Source organism: Python bivittatus, unplaced genomic scaffold, assembly GCF_059951505.1.
Source record: "Python bivittatus isolate LINGU-HERP-01145 unplaced genomic scaffold, Pbiv_v1 ctg000840_np1212, whole genome shotgun sequence".
NCBI lineage: Eukaryota > Metazoa > Chordata > Lepidosauria > Squamata > Pythonidae > Python > Python bivittatus.
The window spans coordinates 560,962-588,948 of NW_028277113.1; the positions used below are offsets into that span (position 1 = coordinate 560,962).

Genomic DNA, 27,987 nt, shown 5'->3' on the forward strand with positions numbered 1-27,987 from the left:
TGCATTCATTTAATTTTTAATATATTTCCTTTGGACAAACTCAGTGTTCCTTTTCCACACAGAAGATTCCAGTTCCAAGACGCCTACCACAGATACTTAAAGGGAAATGCTGGTTGCACACAGAATAAGCTGTTATGCTCCTTGCTGCTTCCTCTTAGTGACCAAGACAAGACTTCCTTGAAAGTTCCTGATCTGGTGAGGTTACTTCAGTTGGATTCTCTTTCTGCATTAAATAAAATTAGAACACTGTTATTCTCTCAACAGTTGTTTTTCTCTTTTAAAGACTTACCAAACAGCAATCTCCTTGGGGAAAGATTCTCTTCCTACATGGTTAGTTTAATTTGTTTTATCCTCTGTCTGATGATGGGGGAAGATGACGTTCTCAAAGAGAGAGACTTTTCAAGGAAAAGTAAATGTTTACATATCTAATATATGTGGGGAGGGAAAAAGAGCATCCTAAATAGCTGGCTTCCTGAAATAAACATGAAGGGGGTGGTATGTAAGATGTACTACCTGAACTTCATTCTGGATGGATGTTACAGTACCTAATTGAATAGACCTTGAACTGAGAACATCTGACTTCTGCAAATATTCTCAGAGGAGAATTGAAAATAGATGCACATGCTTCTACATTACAATCAGAATAATGACCTTCTCTGTCATGTGTCTCCTTATAGTTGGACAGGTAGAGATTTAATATTTTCCTGTTTGACAATTGCTCTTGCAAATATTCTCCCTTGGACTTTTTATTATTGGTTTGCTTATTGGACACATCCTTCACTCTCAGATTCCAGGATGGGGCATAAAGGGCATAATTAAACATGCCCTATAAATAAAGCCATGCCCTACTTTTAAGCATCTCTGTAGACTACATTCCATCACTACAATGCACTACACTTTTGGCCATAAATTAAGCACTAGAACCTACATTTTGAAGCAGATAAAAAAAGGAACAAAACATCTTTTACATCTATTGTACTTGGAAATGAGACTAACAATTCTCTCAAATAAGCTAAGTAGAAATGAAAGTGGAAGGAAATCCTATGCACTTTCATTCATAATACCTGGAAATCAGAGTCAAGCACACATCACTGAAACTTTCTTACCCCCTTGTCAGAGTGATAACTGGGTCAAAGAGCCACAGTGATTTACGCTTTTCTCCAAAGAACCTGTCAATGTTCAGGAACTGGACAATAGGAAAGAAAAAAGTTAATGTACTCTATTTATGTATTCAAGAAAAGTCTCTCCCTTATTGAACATTAAAATCTGAATAATATTTTTTTTAAAAAACTGCTGAAAACTAAGTGTGGCCCCACTAGAGAAAGTTTTACTGTCTGTATTTAAAATAATCAAGGGTGAAAGTGTGTGTGTGTGGGGATGCCTTTTCTTTTCTGATACTGCACAGAATAACATGTTATAGTTCTGTAAATATTATAGTTCTGAATAGTGGGCATCATAACAAAAACACAGAGAGAAAATGCACATTTCCATATCTACAAAGTTGTTCATGTTAAAGACCAACTTTGACATATCTTTTGACTACCAGCTCTTTTTCTGCCATTCTAGATGAAAGTGGTCTTCAAGTTCATTACTGAGGTTTAGAAGATGGTGGGGGGAAACCATAAGGATTTCTGATCCATGACCAAGCCAGAATAACTTAAAATAAAACTTATTTGGTTACTGTAAAACACAAATTGAACACTTCTTCACTACTCATCATCAGGATGTGGTTCCATTTCTGGCAATGCCATCTCAACTTGGCACTGAGTCCAAGACAGAAATTTAAACAACTTGTATTTAGTTGATGATTTTGTTCCCTTTCTATATTTTATTCCTCCTGCAATACTGATGCCCTCACTCACCTTGGACTTCTTCAGCAGGGCTTTATGAAGCACAATATTTAAAGGATTATTTCTTTAGAAAAATGATGCATATTCTTTTGTAGCTTCTACTGCAAATGTAGTGAAATGTCCAATTTAAAGCAAAGAAACAGTGAATATCTCAAACCAAAGGTAAAACCAACCGATTATAGAATTAAATGTAGGTCATTCAATTCTGTGAATAAATTATTATTATTTAGTTAAATTATATTTTCAATCTACAATATATGATTTTCACTCTGGGGAAAAAGTCCTATTGAAGATTACAGTACTGTATTGTTCTTTCTTAGATGCATCCCATTTGACCAGCTAGGAGGGAAAAAAAATCTCCATCCATCATCACTCTTAAATGGCCTAGGAACCCTATCATGGCTACCAATTGCCCTTTTTCAGCACTGCCCTAGAATATCAAAACTGAGACTTCTCAGCAAGTTTTAGATACAAGATTAACAGGATAGAAAAGAGATGTTGTTGGATCATCTTAAACTACCCCAAAACTTGACACATGCCAGTTCCAAATAGATCAAATTGCCAAACTCTTAATTTTCCAATTTCCAATATATCATTTTTCTTCCCGAATTTGGCTACCAATACATTTTAAAATATTAAAAGCCAACCTCGTCCTTCATGATGTTTGTGTTTCACTTTTACAGATGGGGATTTTTTATGACAGTGGCTTCCCAATATGCAAGGCACCTTTCCCCTCAGTTCTGATTTGATTAACACATCAAAAGCAGCATTGGGAATGTTCTCCATCTCTTCTGAACAGATTCTCTCTTCTTGGTCATTCATATCAAAACTTCTTGAGGATTTAGGTCACTTTTCTTTCAAAAGCTGATACACAAGAATTAATTACCAGCATGGACAGCGTTAGCCTTCCTGTTTGGTCCATACTTACAGCTGCTAACCCTCACTCTATAAATATGTTACTTATTCTGGAAGTTTATCAGCTTCAAATTCACTAACTTGCTTTTCAGTAGCTATCCCACTTCTTTCAGCATTGTTTAAAGAAGCAAGAGATGTTTGGAAGAAAAGTCCATCTAAGTGGCTACAGAATTTGTAAAAGAGCTTGTACTTTATAGACCCAAAATGGATGAAGATCTTGTCTGATATTAAATTTCTGGGATCTAACATTAAATCCTTGGGGCTTTTATACAAATTGTTAAGTTCTGGATAGTTGTGTTTTTCGGGGTACTTACTTCCTCTTTTCCAGGGCACAAATTGGTTTGCTTCTGTGGATTTAAGGACACTTACTTTCATACTGCCATTTCAACTAAAGTACAAGCATTTCCTTAGTTTGCAAACGTCAGCGAATGCTTCCAATTCTGTTTCTTCCCATTTGGCCTCTTCAAGGCACCAGTGGTGTTCACAAAGTGTTTGGGAAACTTTGGTCACATACTTCTGATTGCTGGGTATCCATATGTATCCATAACTTGATGAGTTGTTTCTCACTGTTCTGCTTTGGTGCCCATTACGTCAATATACAGGTAATATTCTCTTTCTTAGACTCTATGCCAATCCCAAGGTATCTGGCCTTCTCAGACCATTTAGTTCATCTTGGCTCTTCCTGATTCTGTTCAGTGAAGGCTTACTTCTAATCATTAGGCTTCTACACCCTATTCCATCACTGGGTCAATTCAATATCAAATCAGTTCACATTAGGCTGGTGTTCTGAACCTTTTTGGTCATATGGCAGCAACTTCAGTCACCCTCTTGCTGGACTGAATATGAAGATTGTGCAGTTGAGTCTCCCACAGACATGGAATCCCTGGATATCTCATTTTCCAACCTTACTGTGGCATTTCTTGGCTTGGGGGGTGGATTACAATAAACTCCTTTGGGGTTGCCCATTTACTTTCCTCATCATCCACTCAGGTGAAGGACAGTGTGCTAACTAAATGTACTAACCACAGCTACTACTTAAACCTCTTAGCATTGTCTAGAGTTATCTTAGCATGTGAAATCATTCTCAGGAACTATGTGGTACAGAGTAGTTTTCTTTATGAATAGAGCAGAACATGATCCCACAAAGCCTCTGCACCTTATACCATAACTATGGAACAATTCTCTCTCCCATTGCATCACATTTGTCATGGAGCATTCAGCAAATATATAGAACATCTTGCAAATCAGCTCAGCAATTTCAGGAGTGGCTATACTTTATAGTATGATAGCATTAGACTTCTTCTCTGATGTGGTTGATTCAGCTTCAGATATTCACATATTGATGTCCTTTGTGTTGGTTAATGACCGCAATAAAGTCTTTCATCTTTCTCTAACTGGGAATACTGTTCATCAACTTGTTTGCAGCCAAAGACAATATCAGCGCCTGAAATACTGTAGCAAAGGTGGTAATGTACATAGCAGTAATATCTCTCAAAAAGGGATGTGTTTTTCCAGTGCTGGAATAAGACTGTTCTATGTGACTGTCCCATTTCTTCCTATAATCAGGGTTCTTCAGAGATTACACTGCACTCTGTCCCCCTGCATTCTGTTAGCTCTCTGGTAACCAGGCAACTATAGTCCTTAGCCTTACCTTAGCAGTCTCATGGGACTTACTGCAGACTCCTGATGAAGCAGGATCCCTCCTTTGGGAGTGAGTTTGAATTTATCAGCTGGACCTGAACAGTTTCACAATTCAGTTTGTGAAAGGTGTAGGTTTTGACAGAGAGTATCCTTGCAGCCTCACTTCCTACAATAACACAGACATTTATAATTTTTCACACTTTTTCCATCGTCTAACACCACAGAAGACTACATAAAATATATGCTTTATGGCCATACCAGTAGTAGCTTGGATTTATTCTATCGTCTTGTTGGTCATTTCGTCCAAAATCTTTGGCTTTGGAAGCTCTAAGGTTACTGACCAATAAGGTCAACTTTCTTATTGCAGTTGTCTTCGCTGGACAAGCAAGACAGATTTGTGCTGTTTGAGTGGACCAGTTTCTGTTCATTCTATTTGCAAATCCCAGGAACAAAGGAGTTCTTTGCCAGGATACTCTTTCAAAGGCCACATCCAATTTCCATCTTAATCTGCATACTTTACCACCTACAGTAGTATCATCTGATCTCAAATGATTCCTCCATGCAAGAGATGCTAGGCAGGACTTCATCTTTTATATTGTTTTGGTAGCACATTTTCATCAGTTACTCATTTCTTCCTGTTACTTAGGATGGAACAAGAATCTCCTAGGATCTTCACAGTGTTTCTCCTAATGGATGGACACTATTACTCTGCTTATGAAGTGACCACAAAGCTATACCATTGGGTATTTAAGAACACTCTTATGAGTGCTAATAAAGCTTCCACTGCAGAGTTCTGGGGCTGACTTTTGCAAAGCACTACTTGTCCCAGTCTTCCACTTTCATCAGACATTATTAGGTTAATACCAGGGCACTATATGTTGCTGCATTCAGAAATCCTGGGGGGATGGGGGTGGTGGTTTCTATTCTTGCTTAGGATGAACACCTATTTTTCCATCTAAGTAAGTGAATTTGCTAAATATGTACAGTACACAGCTGAGACCATAAATAAGAGCTTACTTCAAATGTTACTTTCACACAACCACCTAATTTTCCTTTCCGTAGCTGCTGTTCTTATATAATGTACTTGGGTTTCATGGTTGCTTCAGCACTTACAATGAACAGATGGAAAAAGTGAGAATTGTCTTGCCTTGTTTTGCATAAGCAGTTCTCACCAAAACTCCTCTATTTTAGAAGGTTCCAAACATCAAATCTGTTCATATAATCCATACATATGAATGCCCACTTGCCACTTGGAAATTCCCAGGTAAGCAACCTGTTTTCTGTTAATCCTGATGTTATAACTAGGGTTGATAGAATTTTAACAGAAGTGATTTGCATTATAATGCTATAATTCAGATTCAGAATATCTTTCTCTCGAAGCATAATTAAAACATACATATAAAATAGACCGATGACATCAGATTTGACAGGAAAGTCCCTTCCTTAGCCAGGCTGGAACGAATGGCCATTTAGTTCTAGCCATTCCAGAATTGACTTCTATTGTCCAAGATTGTTCCACTTAGTCATATTAAAAGAGGGTGCTACTTTCTTCTACCCCCTTCCACTTTTCCCCAAACCTTTGAATTTATTGTTTCTCATAGTTGCCTACTGATGTCAAAGGAAATGGGATCAAGAAAGGATTTTGACACAACTAATATCCATAAAGTGGTACAAAGATCTTCCTGTGCTATCTTTTAATTTTTTCCTTAAGAAAGGTTATAGCTACCGTGCTTTCAAATCCCATCTTGACAGTTGCTGAAATATCCAGAGGAACACTTATCTATTACAGCAATCAAAACTGTTTATTTTAAAACTATGTGAGAAACCAAATTGGAACAAAATATTCAGTGTTATCCAGAATAACATGGAGTTGACAAGCCACTGCTTGTTCTATACCTTGTTCAAGAACAGATGTTTATCTAAAACAACAGAATCAAATTATGTATCTTCAATAAATGTTGAACCATAGTCTCCTTCAAGGTGGTAGGTACCCACTCTTACAACTTGTCACTGATAATATCAAGGTTCCTTGTGGACATCTTAGAATGACACTGCCAAAATTGACTCAAAGATTATTCTTATATTACCAGCAAGATGCAAAGTACCACTATGACATGATTGCTTCCACATAATGTTTGAAGGAAGTGGATTATATGGGTGTAGATCGTGATGTGGTCACCTCCCAATGCTAGTGTTACTATGTAAAGTATGAATTATTCCTTAATGGAGTAACCTGAGAAAGCAAACACGTCACATTGTTAACCTCAAGAATAAATGTTTAGACTCTTTTGAGCATCCAGCACCATGGTTTTACATTAACATATAACCTCATGGCCATGAAGTGTAATTTTCACTGCTTCTGATGCAAAGGTAAGCTCACTAATGAAACTGTATGGCAGATAAAATAAAAATAAAGCATATTTTCCAAGTAGGAAGCTGGTAGAAAGAAAAGATCAACACATGTCTAACTGTGCATCTATTTTTTCCCTCTCTTTTTTAGCCTATTGCATTAACTATATGGAATACATCAATTAGGCAGAAACCACCTTAAAACAGAAATTGAAAGGTTTTTGAGTTTTGCCTCTGGATAATTCCATAGTGATGCATACCCTTGACATTTGACAATGATCGGAAGAGAGTTATGGCATTTGCGGGCTGTTCGCTTTACCCGCATGCCCACACATTTCCTCTCTGTTGTTGTGCTTTGGGATTTGATTTTTTCTGGCCTGGTTTGGAAGAATAAAGGATGCTTCAGGAATGTAATATTATGGACAAGAAGGGCCAGACATGTAAGAATCCTTATATGGTTTGGCACCCATTTTCTGTGCCACTGATAACTTAACTGGTATAACCCACCCAACCATTTGCAGTGGTTATGACTGGTTACTCTAAGTATATTTACATTCTGGTTTGTGTGGATATTGCCTTGTCTGGCTCATGGTGAAGCAGTCTTTGCTTTATGGGATCAAAAAGGAAATGAACTGAATGTACTTCTTACTCCATGTTTTTAAAGAGACTCTGAATTAGAGACGCAGGGTATATCCAGGAAAAAAAAACTTGGTTTATTTCTCTCCATCCACTCCTGTTTCAAATATAAAACAACAGGAAGCAATCTCAACAAATAATGTTGTATGAAAGTGCTAAGTAATAAAAAGATATGATAATTGCAATTGAGCATGCCAGTTTTATGTTCCCTAGAGAGCTACCAGCAGTGAATCAAACTGCAGATTAATAATTGATGCTTAGTCTCAAGAACTGGAAAACAGCAAGGATTTATTTATCCTTTGATGTACATATGATTATGTCACACAGAAATTGCAGAGAAAGAGAAACTGTTTGCAGTTCTTGAAGGGGGATGCCACTGGCCAACGTAAGAGTTTTAAAAGTTAGAAAATCCCCCTTAAGTAAGTTCTGGGGATAGGTTTCTCCATGTCTTTCATACTGAAACAATTATTTGCATTGAGGATGCAAATTAAAATGGTTGCTTTCTTTCATTACATTTAACTGAAAAGTTGTGGAAGACCTAATCCAAATTCTTCTGCTCTCACTCTTCCAATATTTATTGCCTCAGGCAGAGCAAGGCTTGGTCCTGTAGGACTTCATGGGAGACAAGGCCTCCATTCACACATCGTATTTAGCTTGGTCAGTTAAAGACCTAGTGGTTGCATTGTTATAACAGACTTAGTTTGGTTGTTAGTGTGTGTGATTTAGGGTATCATTCAAACCAAGTCTGGATGGTTAGTTTATGATTCAAAGTATTGTGTGAATCCAGAAAATGGATTATTTCAGTCATCAAGAATATTATTGTATAAATAATAGTATAACAAGAACCAAGGGAGACTGCACGTTGCATATCTTATCTGCATGTTCTTGGTTAGCATCTACTTTAAAGTCAGACTGAGACTTGAAAATGAACTTTTTCCTTCCTTTATACACAAAGTTCTTTCAAAGAACAAGAAAATAAATCAGCAAACAAGAACAGCAGTACAGCTTCTCTTCTTTCTCTTCTTTCATACAGATTCATCATTTATGTAGCTACCTGTTGGTTTATTCTTTTATATGAGAGTTCTTGTTGGCTGTTCTTTGAGGGAAAGGGCAGTGTATAGTATAGGAGGACTAGGTGTTCCCCTGCTGAAGCTGAGTTGAGCTCAACAGTGTTTAGATGAGCAATAAAAGGTGAATCCCACATTACCCTATCAAGCTCAGGACTATTATCTAGCTGGTTCACTGTGATTCATGTCAACCAGTTAATTTGTTTCTAATTGCTAAGCAAAGGCAGTCTGACATATATAACAGCCTGTAACCAGAAACTGGTCACATCGAAGTCAGGCTCTCCACAAAGAACAGTGCCCCTGTCCTTTGCAAGAAGTCCCTGCACTAGCTTCTGGCAGGACATGTTGAGGGTAAAGGGGCAGCAACCAACCCTCTCCAAAGATGCATGGTGATGTCAGCCCAGAAGCATCAGGGATTAATCACAAGATGAGGTGCTGCCCACACTAACTGGAGAGCTAATGGGGAAGAGGAACAATCTGATCATAAGGCCTGATGGTCTTACCCCCTGCCACTCAACTTGTCCTGCCCTTTATTGCTCAGGAACTGATTGTTACCTAATTTAACTGTTTTAGCTATTTAAGAATCCCAGAGATAAAAAACAATCAGTAATATTTTACCTGATATATATTTGTATGCCTTCTCCCCCCCGCCCCCCCAGCACTGAAACTCACCTCTTTATTACAGCGTTGAGCAAAACATATATTGGATGGGCTTCAGGAAACCCTAACTTTTGGATGCAGACAACCACATGAAAAAGGGACTGGAATGCATGTGCATACATATACGTGTGGTTTCCCAGCTGGAAGTCTGTGGCCAGGAACCTGCTTAGAGGTTCTTTGCTAGGGATAACTGTGTGTTTTAGTCTATACATTTAAAAATATTGATAGTTAATATATTCGTATGTATCTAGGTCATGAATGCCATCCAAGTTTGTGTGACGTTGGACAGTACCACTGCAGTTAACAAAAACCACAGTGGGTGCAAATGTAGTCCAAGTTGTCCTTTTCTTATTATTTGTTTTTCCTTACCAAATGAGGAGACACTTACATCCACAAGAGGAAGGAAAGCCAACTGAGGGTAAATTAAAAATATATGTTGAAGAGCTGAACTCTTTCAACCTGACTGAAACAGTGTACTGCATGACCTGAAGCAGCATGCAATTTGGGTGAGTAACTGAATACAATTATCACCAAAAAGGAATAAACAGATAGCTTTTCCATTAAGAAAAACAAAATTAATAGCAGAAATGAACTGTAGTGATTCGTCTGACATGCTTGTATACTTTGTGACCTGCCATACTGATCCTCAACTGTAAAAGAGAAGGAACCTCAAGCCAGGATATATGTTTGAGTAGTCAAGCTCACTTATTACCTCCATCACCACCATTCTTACTCAGTACAGACTTGTTTAGCTGTTTCCCAGTAAGACTTATAACGTGCAATTGCACTTTCTTCGTGGAGAGGGTCCAGACATTGCCATCTTCCATTTGTAAACCAAATGTGCTTTCCATTTTTTCCTTATCATTTATTTGAATTAATAATGATTTTTAAAAATCCAATTTGGGGGGAAAAGTTGCTACGCATTTTGATTAATAGTGCTAATAGTCCTTTAGTCAGAAGTGCCCTTAGAATCCAAGTTCGTATTACTTGAAAGACAGAGCAAGGATTTGTATTTTATTCAAATGCAAATTGAAAGGATTGGTCCAGATTGTGATCCTAAGACAGTAGGAAGAAGGAGCTGAAACCCTGCAGTCCAACAGAACAAGGATCTCAATCCAATTTAGAGCCATAGCTGATATACAAAGTTAAAGCCAGCCCTGCTACTCACACCAGGGTTCTGATCCAAACTGGGTCCTTCATGTTTACTTCTGAATCATTAGGGGGAAAAAAGATAGTAGCTAGATTTTTGAAGACCTGGACTTAAGCTGATTGGAGCCTCCAATTAGCTGAACATAAAGGACAATTCTAGCCTCTATCAAACTCTACTCTCAGGTTGCTCCCTTGCATTATTATCCCCTGCCTGACTTCTCTCACAGCTGCCTTTGTCGCTCCAACATTCTTTGGATGCCTCCAGCTTCCCCATGCCCTACCTAATTTTTACCTCTGTCCTTACTAATGGGGTGAGGTAAAAATTGCTTCTGGGATTTAACTTTCTGCCTGAATCTGATTATGTACCTTCTTCTGGCTCTTGGATCCTGGTATGCATTTTTTAGACTCTGACCTTGCCTATTTTGAACCACTCTTTTATCTCCAGTCCTAGAGCTGACCTTTTATCAGAAAGCCTGGCACAGCCATGCGGGATGACCCAGCAGGGCTTAACAAACCATTGTTTCTGCTGCTTCCCTAATTCACACAACAAACCATGCCAGATAATTGTAATGAGCCACATTTACTTTCTTTGCAAGAAAACTAACATAAAATTGTATTTTTCTATAGGCAGGAAAGGTCAGCTTTATGGGGGCAGACCTGATGTTAAGGGCTCTGCCATTTCCCCTACAAGAACTTTTTAGGTCTTTAAGGACCTCTGGAACAGAAGGGGTTTTAACCACATATGGGAACTGAAGAACAGGGATTCCTTGAAAGTGGTTTTATGGACAATGTCATTATATAGTTTAGACATTAGGTAACACTGGAAAGAATAGATTTTCTACACATTTTCTGTGATCATACATGTTTTAAGTAGGGCAGTTACAAACCTAATGGCTGCATTCACCCAACGTGTTAAGTTTGGTTTGTTTTAACTTTGTTTAGCCTTTTCTATGCTGAAAATGCCCTGTGAACTCAGCCCATTTGATTTATGGTTTTTTGTATTGTGCCAATCCAGAAAATGAGTTACTTCAATAAGCAGTTTGTAACCACTGTGTTAAAAATTTCATTGTATCAAATAAAGTTTCATTTTAAATCCACAGATTCTTAATGAGGAAAATAGCACAGTTCTCTTCTCTACACTAACACCAGAAGTATTGCTTATTGTAATTTGCTTTAATCAAATCACCGGGAGACCTTTGAGAATTGGAGAAGTACAAGACAGATAGCTAGAAGTTTAACAATGCTGATTTATACAAAAATGCATAGTTTATTTATACAAAAGGTGAGAAATCTATTCATGCATTCACAAATCAGCTCACCCATGAATGTCACTAAAAGGACATAGGCTCCGGTAGATGTTCATGCGTCTGCAGAAGAGAACCTTTCTGGCACCCAATTGTACCCGTTATCAGGCTACGTATTATTCTGTCTCAGGTAGAAACCAAACTGGCATCTCTCCTACAATCATTCACACTCAAAGTGTGAACAAACAATCAAAAGAGAGAGGAAGGGTTGTGACCTCAGTTCCATTCTTGAACTTCCAACAAACAAGCTTAGAATTAAAATTATGCTTTAATTCTATGTCTTTTTGCACATGACTCCATTTGACAGAATCTGCTGTTCTTTAAAATAAAATAAATCCCATAGATGTGAAGGATGCCCTCCACTGCATTAAAGTATTAGGTATTCCTGACTGTGCTATGTCCCTTTTCTTTTCACCCACACATCAATGTGGGGGGGCCCTGCTTTCCAGATAAGTTTCTTGTATTGGTAACTTTAACTGAGACTGAAAGAGAACTGTGGAATTGCTTGGATTACAATTTAGTTTAAACTGATGTTATAAAAAACACCGCTAGAGTGGATAGTTACCAAACTCTGACTCTTCTGGAAAAAGTAGCTACCTCAAGCTGTTAGCAGGAACTATACAGGACCACATCTGTCCACTCACTTCCTGGAAAGCACATTGTCTGCCAGTCATCTACAGTCTAGACAGCCACAATATCTTACGCTGCAGGCATACTTGAAATAAAAACCACCAGACAGGAAGGTGGCTGCCAATGGGTTTGTATCCTGAGCCATTTTCACCAAGGATGCTTAAATACAAAACTATACTTTGCCCACTCATTTGTAAGTTGTAAGAATGTAAAATCTGTACTGTCCATAATGCACAATTTAGTTCAGATTTGACATTCCCCTATTTTCTACTGTACAGAAATAATGTTAAGGGCTGTGACAACTATCAGCCTTTAGAGCCATTTCCCTTATTAGTCACTTACTTTTCTAGAGTCATCCAACCATTTTTATACCAATATAACTACTATGAGGACAGACTTTATATCACTTGGCTGATGCAAGAAGATTCTGTACCTAGCATAGAAATGGCCTTACAGACAAATTACAACATTCAAATTACATTTTGGCTTAGCATATTGTCTGAATCTGGTCATGTACCCCAAAATTCCTAAACTCCTATTTTAACTTTTAAGATGTTACTCATATCTAAAGAAGTACTTTCCTTTCTGCTCTGAGATTCGACCCAGCATTGGCCTGAAGACAGCTTTAATTTTCTTGAAGGATGATCTGTACTAGGAAAGAGAGAAGTGCAACTTGCTGATACTCCTGGGTTTTTTTTTTTTTTTGATACTGCTGACCATTGCTGTTCAGCTGGACTTCTGTTCAGCTACTTGGACATTATCCAATGCCCTTCCCAATAAAATTACATTTTATCTCTCATGATATGAAACCCATAAGAAGTCACTGGGAAAATTCTAAGCGAATTCTTACCAGTATACTGATGATACTCAGATGTATTTCTCCCCTCCTGCAAGTCCAAAGGTGGATGTCTTGAGAGCCACCACATATCTTTGGAATGTAAAGACTCAATGTGAGATAATACGTTGAAGCTGAATTTGAACAAGATGGAGTTGTTAGCGATGCTGGGGTGGACTTTCAGAACTAATATAGTCGCCCTTCCCCTTAAGGATCAATTCATAGCTCAAAAGGTCCTCTTGGATCTGGCATTTATTCTGGACTGCACATTTTATCAACGATGGTGATGGGATTTATATCAGCTTTGGCTGATAGATGGATTATTCTATTCTTAGAGAAAGGAAACCTGCATTGGTAATTCAAATAATAATAATAATAATAATAATTATAATAATAATTATTATTATTATTTCAAACTGCATGGTTGCAATGTGGTTTGCACGGCATGGCCTTTAAAGATGATCCAGAAACTGCAAGTAACTTAGAATGGAGGAGCACAAATGATAAGTAGCAACACTGATTATTTATTGATTTCTGATGCCAATTCATTACATAGATTTCTCCTAAACCATGGCTGGCTGAGGAATTCTGGGAGTTGAAGTCCACCCATCCTAAAGTTGCTGAGGTTGAGGAACCCTGTCCTAAACTACTTCTAGGACCACTTCTGTGTAATGTTCCCCGCCTTTTAAGATCTTGCACAAGACACCTTACAGATCCTGCCACAGATCTATTTAACATAATCAGCCATCTTCCTTCTTTTCCTTCTCCTGGGCCTGTTCTGAATTTAAGGCTGGCCTGTTCCCTGAAACATTTTAGGTGGTGGGAATAAATAATTTATTATTTATTAATGTACTTATTCTGGCCTTTTACAGAAATTTATTTTTAGAGTCGTTAGGCTGCTAGTTTTTAACAGTGTGCTAGTTGGAAGTTTACTGCATAGGCATTTTAAGCTGTCTAGAGCCACAAATGAGAATAGACAACATTAACATTTTAAATGAACAAATAAACATTTTCAGTATGATGATCATTTTTAACAACCAACAAGAGTTGTCAAACTCAGCTGAGAGCTTATGTAGAGTTATACAGTATAGACAATCTAATTAGTAGAATCAGAAAATACTTATGAATAATTTATTTAAGATTGTCAGATTAGCAGAGGTCTCAGAAGTAACCTGCGTTCCTTATGCTGGCGTTTACATCAAATACATTTTAAAAAGTATTACTCCAGAGCTATTTTGGACTTAAAAGATTTGTGCTTTGCTGATGTCATTTGCTTTGTTTCTTCTATGGACACATCATCATCTCCACATATTGAAGTGGAGAAAGAAAACAGGAATATGGAACCAGACAGTCTACCTCCTACACTGATGTCTAAGGGGGAAACTTACCCAGTCTTTAGCCACTAACAAACACCAGCCAATCTGGCACCTATTTTGTTTGTACAATTAATGCTAAATTATACATACCGGGCAACCTCATGTATCTTAAATATGTGTTTGACTTCTTCACATATATTTGGGGGTGTGGCCTTCTAGAGATAGGGAACTTGTCACTCTTCAAAAGCTGAACTATAACTTGCAGTCATGCAGATTGCATCTGCTAAAAGCTGTAATTCTGTAACATCTGGAGAGCAAAGCACTGGCCACTCTTATTTAAATAAAAAGAAGGGAGACTAAAACCAAACTCGTTACCCTTTTTCTCACTGCACTTCCATTTTTTCTATAATTCTCATGTAATTTTAAGACTGAATTCTTCAGAATCCTGTTCTCACGTTAAGAAATAAAAATAAACTACTTTCCTCATTTTCCCTGACATGGGTGAATTGGGATTTATATTAAGCATGCTGGTTTCACTAATTCAAAGTCAAATCCTTTTTCATGGGCTACGGCAGTGTTTTTCAAACTTGGCAACTTTAAGATATGTGGACTTCAACTCCCAGAATTCCTCAGCCAGCATGGCACTCCAGAAACACCAACTCTTTGTATTTTTTATCCTGTTGACCACTAAGGGCATCAAAAGTGGAGACAGAAGAACAAAGAAGAAATCCTTTGCTTGCTATTTGTCTCTGCTCTCCTTTTTCTTGATTAGAAGATGGATACTCTTAGCTTGCTTCTTCCGCCTGATTCCTCCAGGAAGAATAAAGTACTTTCTTTCTTTTTCATTTTCCCCCACCAGGAGGAGAGAAAGCTCAGAGTTGCAGGCGCTCTTGTGGAGAATATGATTTCCTTAGTAAACTTGTTTTTTAGGATCTTTAGCACTTATTCCTAGATATTTGAGATTCTATTCACACACATATGCTCTGCTAAACAGGGACCACAGTGAATGAAGTAGAAGATTTCAACTAGGGTTACCTCAGCATTTCTCTACAAAGGAAATGTGGCTTTTAGTTGCTAGAAAATTACAGAAAGCCAGGGTGCAATGGCTAAAAAAGAAAAAATACTGTAAAAACTTATTTTAAAATACGACGTGAGGAAACAATGTGTCCATTTCTCCCTAATGTCCATTAAACATGAAAGTATCTCATAGTGGTGATTCATATCATTTGTATAATTATACATCAGTTACATAATGACATCATTGCACAAATGAAGTAAATCACCATGGATGCCATTAAAATTAAAGGAAATGTAAGCCTAACTGTCTTGTCCAAACTACTTTGGATGCAATGGATTTGCTGTTATTTCTGGGGGTTGTTCAGATGGAAATTAGGTCCAAAGTTCATTAAATTAAATGGGGATCCATTAAATCAAGATTTCATGTCTGTACCTGTTGAATTATTTACATATTTATAATTAAACCCAGCATTTTTGAGCTAATGATTGTAGGTTAACCCCTTCCCCAAATTATAGATTGCAACATTACATTATGTAATAATGTATTTTTTTCCCATATGTTACATCATAATTGGGATCAGGATTATCTTCGTATTGCCTTTGGATGAATTATCAGAGCTGGTCTAAATTAGAGGTAAAATAAGAAACTGCCTGAAGTACAAAATAATCAGTCCAGAAAATCTGTCTTGGCATTGTAAATTACTTGGAGAAAGGCATTTTGATTTTTCCCATGTTTTCGTTTTGTCTATATACAGGACATCTGCAGACCTATGGTCCCTGGTACTTGTTCTAAAAGCCACATAATTGATTTCCCTGCCAATACTCCCACCAACTTCAATAGCCAGAGCTTTTCAAGATTGGAAAATCCCACCACAAGGGGGATGTCAGGGGCCCAGCAGAGGCTAAGGCAAAAGAATCTATAAAAAGTGTAGAAGGAGTCTCTACTTCTACACTGCTGGTGTGCTACTGGCATGCTTTGGGGTTCTTGGAGTACTCTGAGATCACAGTGCTTCAAACAATGTTTTGAATTGCTCTGCCATGGTGGAATTATTCAAGAATCCAGAAACAGGACAGATGGATGGATTTATTGTTTTACTGGATTTATAAACTGTCCCAATACCAAAGAACTCTCAATGGTACATGATGACAAACAAAACATAATAAGGGACCCAAATCAATATCATAAACGAAGAGTAAAAAAAGGATAATCCCGTAAATAAAACACCAGATAGGCTCTCACAGTTAGTTTACTGGGACTAGAGCATTGGTTCTCAACGGGGGCGGTACCGCTCCCCGGGGGGCGGTGGGAGGATGCTGAGGGGCAGTGAACTTGTTTTGGGCGGTAGGGGGGCGGTGGGCATGTTTTGGGTGGTAGAGGGGCGATGAGCATGTTTTGGCATTCGAACTTAATTTTAAAACTCCCCAAAAAATTTATTAAATCGATTATCCGGTTTACACCATTTGTACCAGCAATAAAACAAACTTACGCGACGGCTGCCCTCATGCACTTCTAAGAATGGTGAGACGAATTTGTATTCTAGGTAGGATGACCTTGAAGAACTCGACACTACGATTCTTCTCCGATCCCAACCAGCACAGCGCATGCGTCAGCTGTTTTCCCACGCGATTAATCGCAGTGCGTGCGTTGAGCGTCCTTTCAATATGAATGTTTGATTTGACCCGTGTTTCTTGAGTTGCTTTTCGTTCGCTTCATTTCTGTTTTTTCCCCTCAGTTTCGATTTTTAATTGCCTTCCCTTCCTCCTACCTTGTCGAGCGAGGATTCAGTGCTGTGACCGATCTAATTACAAAAAAGAGAACTCGACTCCAAATCGTGGAAAGGGGGGACTTGCGCCTTAATCTCTCTAACAATATTGAACTGAACGTTCAGAAACTGGCTCTGAACCATCAAGCACAACAATCCCACTGACATAATCAAGCATGTTTCATCGATATTACTCTTTTAGCGTATTTTTTGCTGTTTTTTTTTAATTATCTAATTAAGAATAAAGAATTTTTAAACATTAAAAAAGCATTTGCAAAAAAATAAAAAAAATAAAATAAAAAATAAAAAATTTTTTTAAAAGAGCATCAAAAAAATAAACGTATTTACAGCATTTTGAAATAAATGTATTTATATAAAAGAGCATTTAAGCATTTTTTTTGCATTAGTCATTTTAATTTTAATAAAAGGAATGCAATTACCTTCCAGGGCAAAAGTATTGAGTTAAATTGAACAAATTTGGTGTGTAAGTCTACTGAAAAAAATTACTTAAAATTTTTGCCTTTTATAATTCAGTAACTCCCCCCCCCATACCCTAAATTACAGGATTTTCACAAAGGGTGGTGTTGAAAAATTTTCCGCTCCTTAGGGGGGCAGCAGCTTCAAAAAGGTTGAGAATCACTGGACTAGAGGTACATTGGAATAAAACAACTTTAGCTTGCTTGTGGAACTGCAGCAAGGTGGAGGCTACACAGATTTCTGGAGGGAGAGTATTCCATAACATGGGAACTATTACTGTACAGAGGCTTGTCATTTCAGCCATGCCTCTGCAAAGTTTGAGGGGAGGGAACTTTCAGCAGGCAGCTCTTGATGACTGGAATAGATTCAGTCCTGAGAATTCTGATGTATCCTGGTGCTGCATCATTTAGGGCTTTAAAGGTAAGGACCAGCACTTGCAATTGGGCCCAGAAGTCTACTGGTAACCAAAGCATTGTACCAATATAAGTGTGACCTTCTACAAGTGGGGTTGTTCTGCCAATAATCTTACTACTGCATTTCATACAGCTGCAACTTCAGCATTGTCTCCAAAGGCAGCTCCATGTAGAACACGTTGGTAAAATTCTTAATACCTACAAAAATACTGCAAACAACAGAAGAATTAGTAAAGGTTCTAATCAAACTATGACAACAAATCTGGAGAACTACAGACTAGCCAATAGATTGGAAAAGTTCAGTTTACATACTGATACCAAAGAAAGGAGATTTAACAGAGTATGCAAACTATTATACAATATCCTTAATTTCATATGCTAGGAAAATAATGCTTAGGATCATCTAATGCATATTAAAACTCTATATAGAAAGGGAGATGCCAGATGTTCAAGCTGGCTTTAGAAAAGGCTGAGGAACAAGAGACATCGTTGCTGATGCACCCTGGATAATTGAGAAAGATAAAGTATACTAAAAAGGCAGTATATTCTCATTGATTATTGAAAGACCTTTTATTATGTCAATCTTGTCAAGCTGTGGAATGTTCTTAGGAAAATGGGAATCCCAAAACATCTCATTGTTGTCATGCAAAACCTATACCTGAGTCAGGAAGCCATAGTATGGAGAGAACATGGCAAACAGACTGGATCCTGGTTGGCAAATAAGGGTATAATCTCTATTTATTTAACCTACATGGTGAATATACATTGAACAAGTTGGATTGGAAAAAGATGACCATGGTTTTAAAACTGGAGGTAGAAACATCAATAACCTGCACTATGCTGATGACATTGCTCTGAGAGCTGAAAATGCGAATTATCTGGAAGCTGTAGGAATGAAAATCAAGAATCAGATTCCACCCATATTAATTTGAGTCTTAGTGTGTTCAAGTTTAGGATTAGTTATCAACAGTAAAGGAACCAGCAGTCAAGATACCCACTCTATCCACTTGGTAGAGTAGAAATGAAGGCCTTGGAAAAGATATTCAAATACCATAACATGTGAATAGCTGCAAAGATCAGATTCATGCAGGCAGTAGGTTTCCCTGTGACACTATGGAAGTCAAAGTTGGACTTTATCTTCCATAGAGTGTTGCTTCTCCAAAGTCTAACTTTGACGAAAGAGGACAGAAAGAGTATTGATGCTTTTGAACTCTGGTGTTGGAGAAGACTCATGTGAATACCACGGTAGCCAAGAAAACAAGCACATGTATTATAGATCAAATCAATCCAAAGTTCTTGTTTGAGGTACAAATGACCAGGCTCAAGTTATCATATTTTGGACATATTTTATGTGGTGCATTCATAATAACAACTATAAAGAAGGTGAAAGAAAATAGTACAGAGCAGTGCCTTTTGGCTACAGTACCTGTAATTATTTAAACATCTACACAGGAAAGGTGCTTATGATGGAGGTAAAGGGCAAATAAACTTTGCTGTGTGTTGATGACTCAAAGAACAAAGAGCGCTAAATGAGGTCATTTTTAAGTACCTTCCCTACCAGATTGCATTTGTCATTTTTCTCAAGGAGCTATACGTTAAAGTACATTCTATCAAACTGCCCTGCTGATAAGTTAAAGTCCAATGCTGGCTGTTTACTTCAGCTGGTGTGGGGGAAATCCCCCCCTTTTTTTTTTTTTTGCAGAATTTTCACAGAACCACTGGAATACTTTAATTCCTCTAGATACCTATCCCTTTTTTAAAGATGCTACTTTCCTAGATCAGATTGGTAGATCTAGCATAAATCCCAAGAGTTAATTAGGCACTCAAATTATTTCAGTGAGTCAAGATCACTGATCTGATCTCTCCAGACCACAGCTTCTTGCCATACAACAGGACTTTCCCCCTCATGTTAGAAATGGCTTGTCAGACGCTATGGTGGGCAGCCTTCAGAAGATGAGCTATAACAACTTACTGTGCATGTGGAATGTCCCAACAGCTCTTTCACAGATTTCACAAATCTGGCCAGTTTTGGAAGATGGTTTGACTTGGATAATTAACACTGGATTCCACCCATATTAATTTGAGCCTTAGTGTGTTCAAGTCAATTCATACTGACTATAACAATGTGAGTCACTTTGTTTACAGGGCTCAGTTTCTGTGGTCTTCCACAATCTGCACAATTACCTTGAAAGACAGCCTTGGCTCAGAAAGACAATACCACACACACACTAATTCTGGCAACAGAGAGAGAACCAGTTGTTTCTGTCTAATGATTAGCAAATCAAGAAGCAATGGTTCCTGAAAGCCAGAAAGCACTGACACAGTTATTTTGCTTCCTTCATGTATACTGTATTTTTAAAATATATTGTATATCCAGTTTCCTGGCCCAGTAATTCTTTATGGGTATCTATGGGTGTACACAACATGCAATAAATTTTGCAATCTTCACTGAAGCTTCCCTTTAAACCATTAAAATGTTCTGCCCAACATGAGGTGAAGTTAACTTTGGGCTATACTCAGTTATAATTTAGAAACATTATTTGGTAGCTTTTATTATTCATATCACAGCTCTTCTGGCTTCCCTTTAAACTCCTCAAGAAGAATCTTAAAAATTAATGCAACCATCACTTAGGCACACAGAAAACAGTTGTAACTGAAACAGATGCTTCTAAGACAGCCAGAGCAATACTGTACTCTGAAAATGTGGTGGTATTCTAAATTTGGGATTTAAAAACAGAATGGATATTAAGATGTCTAAACCCCCCATGTTCTCTCTGTTGCTATGCCATGTAATATAATTTGTTTTGTTTTGTTTGGGCTTAGCACATTCTGTGAATCCAGACATTGGGGTTTATATCTGGTCTTTTAGAATGATGTATGAATCCAGTCAATTAAAACACTAAGTGCAATGTATGCACCCAATCACCTTTGACAGGAGTGAGAATGTAAAACTAGCCCTGCTGGATTAGACTAATGACCCATTTAATCTTGTGTCCTGTTTTCCACAGTGGCCAAATAGACACCTGGTTGCACTGAGCGCTTAGACCAGTGGGTCCAGCAATAAACCTTCAAACTACACACAAATCCACAATATCTCAGAAAACAGCTGTACTGATACGGAGAGAAACAGTCATGCCAGCCATCTTCAGGTCCTAGATGCTGGAGTTCTGTGAGAAATTTAATGAGGAAAGCAAGATGCAATAGGTAGTGGTGATGGTGGTTTTGAGCACTTTGGAAGCTGTCCTACTGCTGCTACCTGCTTACCTACCAAATAAGAAGTATAGAGGGAGGAATGGGATTCTTAGAAAAAAGGTCCCCCCCCCTCCCCATTCATTCTCTTATGAAGCAGTGCATCAGAATGAAAGAAATTCATGCAGGATTGTTTTTAAGCAACTCGGACTGTTCAGTAGAGGAAGAGACAGTGGTAGCAACAGGGGTTCGCTAAAAGCATTTTGTGCTCAAATTTGGCAGTGTCACTAGCCAAGTAACACCTTTCCTCTTTTAGCACCATAATTAACTTAGCTGGACTTCTTGGATTTGGGAGTATATATTTAGCTAGATACTAGGCAATCCAGTGACCTGTTGGGTCATTCTTTGAGAGAAAGGTAGTGCAGTCTGATGTGACCAGAACGAACATTAAATTTTAGGCTGACCATTTTTTTTTTTACCCCAATGCTGGACGGTCCCATGATCATCTAAGAAGAGTATATATCATAAATAGAAAAATAATTGTAATGGCAAACAAAGTTCAATAATAAGTCAATATTTACTTACCTAATAAACAGAATGACCATGGATGGGCAAAAAAGCAGCGGGGGTGGGAGCAACTTGTGACTTCCTAATGGCTTCCCCATTGACTTTGCTTGTGGAAAACTGGCAGGGAGTGTTGGAAATTACAATCACATGACCGTGGGGACAATGCAATGGCCACAACTTTGTGCATAAAACTGCTCTGAACATTTCAATTTCACAGGAGTAATGGGTCTCGGATTTTTTATGTGTTAAGTTAGAGGATTTTCAGTACCTTGAATCAAAAATTCTTGCAGTATAATGCACTGTTTGGGCTAACTTGAGGGCACAGACAAACACAATGAGAGTTTTAGTAGTATATAGATAGATGAATAAGTAGGTTTCTCCTGTTCCATTCTTCCATTATTTTGACGCAAAAGGCCCCAGGCCAGTCACCTCACTGGTAATGCTGGCTGAGGAATTAAGGGACTGTTAGTTCAACAAATCTGCAGACAGTCTTCTATTATAGGAGAAAGCTAATGGAATTTTCATTCTGATGCCTCTCTTCCCCAATATAGAGCTGGAAAAAAAATAAAATAATTTTTCTGTGAGCATAAAAATGGTTGTATCAGGAGTTTTTTTGTGAACAAAAAGATCTTTATGGAAACGCACATATTTCCTTTGGGCACTGCTTTATAAATGTATATGTACATATTATTAACACAGAGGAAAGAACAAAGGAATAGAAAGCTGTTGAAAATTGGAATGTGCTGTCTGAAGATCAAAATAACTTGGGACTCCTAAAGTGTTGATTCCACTATGGAAAGAAGGCCACATAATTTAAAATGTTATAAAAATCAAAGAAATTTAGATAAGAAGTTTCAAAGAATCTCTATCTTTTCCTCATTATAAAAAGGTATCATTTTAGATGCAAATAGATCTCTTGCTGCTTTCACATCGCCTCATTTCAATGGAAATATGGGAACTAACCAAACCCACCCTCCCAATGTTGTATGTTTGTATTTATTACAACTATGTACTATGTACTAGAGACTCAAGGTGGTTAATGGTAATAAAATATCATAAAAGCAATAATCGTAAAATCATAGAATCACATACAATACTAAATTAGCCTCCTTTCACAGATTCAGCTCCAAAATCAAGCCCATCTAAACACCCATGAAAAACAAATCAGCCACCCAGCCTTATTATTAATTTTCAAATGACTGCTTGAATAAAATTATATTCATGGCTTTCTAGAAGGTCAATACAATATAGCCCACCTCATCTCAGGGTAAGGTCTTCAATAATGTTGGAGCCACAACAGAAGTCTACCTTCAGGTTCCTGACCCTTTTACCTCTCATAGGTTTGGGACCCTAAGCATCCCCTCCTTGATGACTACACTGGGTGGGTAGAATCACCTTGGAGGAAATGGTCCTGAAGATATCCAGAATATGAGCCATAAATGTATTGGCACCTTGAATTGCTCTTGGAAACCTGCTGACAGCCAATGCAGTGACCATAGCACTGGTGTTATGCTGCTAAAACAATTCACATATATCAGCAGCTAGGCTACTGCATGTTGGATCAACTGTAGTTTCTGGTTGACACCAGAGGTCACCCCATGTAGACCATGTTACAACATGTGGTGATAAAGGCAGAGCTTCCCTGTCCAAAATGGGTAGCAACTAGGGGACCAGCTGAAGCTGGGCAAAAAGCTCCCTGGCCACATTCTCCAGCTGCTACTGGAGTGGGACCTTTGAGTCCAGGAAAAACCCCAGGCCGTGGACCTGTTCCTTCAGCTGAGATATAACCTGAGCCAACTGAAGAAAAGCTGCTTCCATACAAACAGAAACTCCAACTTGCAGGGATTTATACAGAAAACAGATGTGGATGGCTATTTTTATGCATATTTAGCCGTTCCTATTAACACACAATTATTTCCTTGCTAAAATAATTGTATAATTAACTCAAAGGAAAAACTGAGAAACATTCTGGTAAAATGCTAAGTAATCTTTTTAAGATGAGGAAAATTCCACAAGCAGAAAGAATAAGAGATTATTCTTATTAACAACAATTACAATTAGCTGTTTCCACCGTTTGACAAAGCCATCTTACGTGTTAATCATGCAAAATAATGTCTAATACAAGACAACCCTCATTGTACCCATTCATTTTGTGCAGCTTCTCCACCTCTGCCCTTAATCTCCAAATATAGTACGTGGATAACACCATGAAGGAAGAACACAATAGATTGAGCCCCCGGTTTGCTTAACTGTGATTTACTGAATAAGCTACAATTGGCTGGGTTCCCATCTGACAACAAATACGGTTTGCAAATCAGAATGACAGAGCCAAAACCAAGTAACGTAAGTACCAATAATTGTAGAACGCAATGCGTACAGGCTTCTGTACAACTGAGAACAGGTCTAAGTGAAGCACTGAAGACTTTTTCATTTGTGGAGACCTCTTCGCAGTTCAGTTATGTATGGAGGCCTATAACTTTTTTTCCACTCTCTTCCATTCATAGTATCCCACTAGGAATTTTTCCTGTGATATTCACTGGCCTATCAATGTAGATTTTAGGTCCTGAAAATATATTTATTAATCAAATTTATATGGCTTCCTATCTCACCATGATAAATGAATAAATAAATAAATAAATAAATACTTGAACGAATAGATGCTTATGTATTTCTCAATAAAATATGGCATGTGAGATAAGCGTAGATCAAGGCATGCCACAGTTGGGTGCAAATAGTGTTCTCATACTTTCCAAATGAATTAAATGTGTTGTCTCCAGTCATAAGAAAATTAGCTATTAATTAAATAGCTCATAAAATTAATGACTTTTATAGTGGAATCCTATGTATCTTAGTAAAGTCTGTGTTAAATGTGTTTTATTTCCCTGCAAGCAAACACAAAACTGCAGTTTTAAATTACTTATATCTAATTTGGTCCACTGATTTAATTGGAATTTATTTTCTATGGCTCACTGGATAGTATGTCCATACTACCTTATTTCAAAATTAGAATTCAAACCTAAAGGATTAAAATCTCTCTTTCTGTTAGGAAATGAACATTCTTCTGGGGTTTAAAGGGATTTTTTTTTAAGTAACCCAGCATATTCATTCTTTAGATAAACTTTGAATACAGGAGGATTATAATAAAACAACCTTATCAATATTATAACAAACAAAGTCTGGAACATTGGCTAATGACAGCACTCCAATGCAAATATCAGTTATATTTTTGTTTTGCAACTGACCTTGTCTTTGAGCTCCGCACAGATAAATTCATCATGTTATCAGTTCTTCACTGCAAAAAGAAAAGGTCCTATTCACTCTGCATGTTAAACTCATGGGCAGCCACAATTATCCAAGTAAAGGAATCAAACTGGGGGGAAAAAAATTAAAAAGGCTTTTTTCTTTGCTTAGATGGACTGTCCAATGCTTATTTGTTTAAGAGTTCTCCAAATCATGTTTGCTGAAATTAGTAATAATTTATATGTGAGCCCTTACAGAGAATTGGCAGGCAAGTGTTATTCATAACCCCACTTGTGCCATTTTTTTCCCTGCAAATGTTCCCATTCCAGTTAGGTGCTTGTGCTTACTTACACACACACACACACACACACACACACACACACACACACCTAGAAACAGCTGGTCTTAATCTATCTTGAAAACCCTTCCAGGGGAAGAAAAATGAATTTAAAAAAAAAAACTGGGAAGGGGTCATCAAAGGGAGAATGAAGCAGCTACCTTAGGTACCTTACTTTGGATAGCGTGAGAAGCCACAAAATTGATAGCAGTTAATTCATTATCATAATATTTCTACAGTCAGGAACGCATCCCTGGGATTTTCGGTCTCAAGAGCCAAAATAACTTGACTGGCCTTGAATACTATAGATTTTGGCTTATATGTGTAACTGTGTGTATGTAGGAAACTATTATAGGCTGCCCTGCCACTTACGTAGCAAAATTGCTTGGGCCAGCCCTGCCAAAGAAGGGCCCCTGTTTTTTTCCCTTAGCTAAGTGTTTTCAAAAGAACCCTAGGGTTAGGGACAGTATGTTTTCCTTGTAACATAAAATCTTGCCTTAAAAAACAAAGAACTAATGTGCTGATTATATTTTTTGCAAATGCTAAGAAGGAAGCCAGAATAGTTGGCCTATTGCAGGTTTAGGTAGTGGCAAATATCTGAATGGTCCTAATATGAGGACAAGGTTAGTAAATAAATTTTTAAAAAATGCAATTCTGTACCATTATTTATATTTAGCAGTCTCTATACTGGTTTCTAACTATAGGAAACTACTGCTATGTTTCTTTGGCAATGATCCAGAAATGGTTGGTCATTAGGGCTGTGCAATCCTTTGGAAGAGGAACTCTGGGAAATGTGAGAGAACCACAAACCCAGCACCTGCCAACAGCCCATTAAAGCAGCCATGTCTTTCCCCAGGATTACACATGCGGAGAGGCTGCTTCTGAGATTGTTTTCTTTACCTCCAATTCTATTGTTCACTCCGTGTATTTCCTGATGGTCTCCCATACAAGCCAAGTACTACATTGGTATTTAAACCCCTGCATTAATTTGATTACATTGGGTACAGGTTTTTACAATCTAATTTAAATGTATTTGTCAACTGCTTGATTTATCAAATAATAAGCCTACATGTTTACTTTTTACCCTGGAGCTCTTTCTTATTCTGCATGCTTACCCCAAGTAAATTCCATTCTATTATCCCAGTATGTATAATGGGATTGTACCCTTCAGCTACAATCTAGTATATACTTATCTGGGATAAGTCCCATTGAATTCAATGCAACTTAGTTCTGAGTAAGTATGTACAGTATTGCACTGTTAGCTGTGGTTACTCAAGATATTGGTATTAGAGGGATATACTTTAGTATCTTCTAGATTTACTTCTAGGCCTCTTACTACATTCTTGTTTGGAAGGATGGATTTTGCATCTATGCTCAAATGTAGCCCTGCCATTTCCCCAAAAATCTTCTGATGAAATCCAGGCTGGGGAGAAGGAATGTTGCAGGTAAAATGAAACAAACTAAAATATGCCTTTTGTATACAGTCTGGCTCATAAAAAAGAAAAATGTTCACTCCTCTCCACTATGAGGGGTCTTCTCATCTGCCTGTATCTTCTTCCAGTACAGTATCTGGCAAAGTTAATCAGTTTACTGTAAAACACATCTTTCCCACTTTCTGTCCTTCTTTAGATTTTAAGAGAAAGCACCATACTCGTTTGTGTCAACTGCAAAAACACTTCAGATTCCCTGAAGTTGCACATTTTCCTGTTATAAATTATCTCAGTGCTTTTACAGCTTTTTCCCCCCATATTGTAACATTTGCTTAATAAATATGTATTCTAACAGCATCATCTGAAGCTCAGAATCTTTCTGCCATGAAATTTGGTGACAGGTTATATTGCTTTTAGAAAACGTTTCAAGCCAGCGCTGTCAGATTCCTCCCATCATCCCCAGCCAATATGATTCCAGTGGCTGGGGATAAGGGGTACTGCCGTTCGACAAGCTGCAAAGTTGGGCTTTGCTAAGCTTACGTTAGGGCTATGACAACCGATTTCAGTCTGAAGGGGCCGTCGTGGTCTACCTGTAAAGGTCAGATGGGGTCCCAAGCCAAGAAGGAGTCGCCTTCCAGCTTTCCCAAAAGCGCGGGCTCCCGCAAACGCCGCCTGCTGAGCTGGATCCGGCGCAGCGCGTCGCCCTCACGCCCTTGAGAGTTTTCGGCCTAAGCGCCGCGCTGCAGCGGGCAGGCAGACTGCAGCTCGACTGCTGCTGTGCCCAGGCCCCGGCGTTAGGAGGAGCAGCAGCGAGAAGCGTTTCTTTTTCCCTTTCCTCTCGATCCTGCTTTCTCAGGGGAAGGCGCGGAGGAAGGGGAAAAAAAAAAACTCAGAGACCGGCCTGTGTCAAAGGAGGCCACGTGCTTAGCGCGGCGAGGGAAAGCGGCAGGCAAAAGGAGGCGAATTTCTTTTTAAAAAGAAGAGCGGGGTGGCGCGGCCTTTTCCCCGGCCGGCTTCCTCCCTCCGCTAACAGCAAAGCCGGCCGCTCTCCCACTCCTCTCTGTCCGCGCAGCCCAGGAAAGAAGAGGCGGAGGAAGAAGGGGAGGCGGCGAGCGGCAGCCGCGCAGATCCTGTGCGTTCTCCACGCCGGGAATGTGCGGTTGCTTCCCACTGTCCTCCCCCCTCCGGCTCCCATCACTTTC

At 38.3% G+C, this 27,987-nt stretch overlaps 1 long non-coding RNA gene across 17 annotated transcripts; it reads right to left on the bottom strand.

Moving 5' to 3' along the window:
- Window positions 1-27,982, bottom strand: LOC112540330 (uncharacterized). Of its 17 annotated transcripts, none has more exons than XR_015794073.1 (10): window positions 27,376-27,982; window positions 25,021-25,070; window positions 21,797-22,331; window positions 18,154-18,231; window positions 16,857-17,168; window positions 13,052-13,170; window positions 11,587-12,852; window positions 4,417-4,572; window positions 1,107-1,186; window positions 1-223 (listed from the first exon to the last, which is right to left on the bottom strand). It is a non-coding gene; the product is annotated as an uncharacterized LOC112540330 (long non-coding RNA). The 17 variants fall into 17 exon arrangements; XR_015794070.1 differs by having other exon boundaries at window positions 18,139-18,231; XR_015794068.1 differs by having other exon boundaries at window positions 11,587-12,847; window positions 13,052-13,129; window positions 18,088-18,231.
- Between the last annotated feature and the right edge of the window lie 5 nt (window positions 27,983-27,987).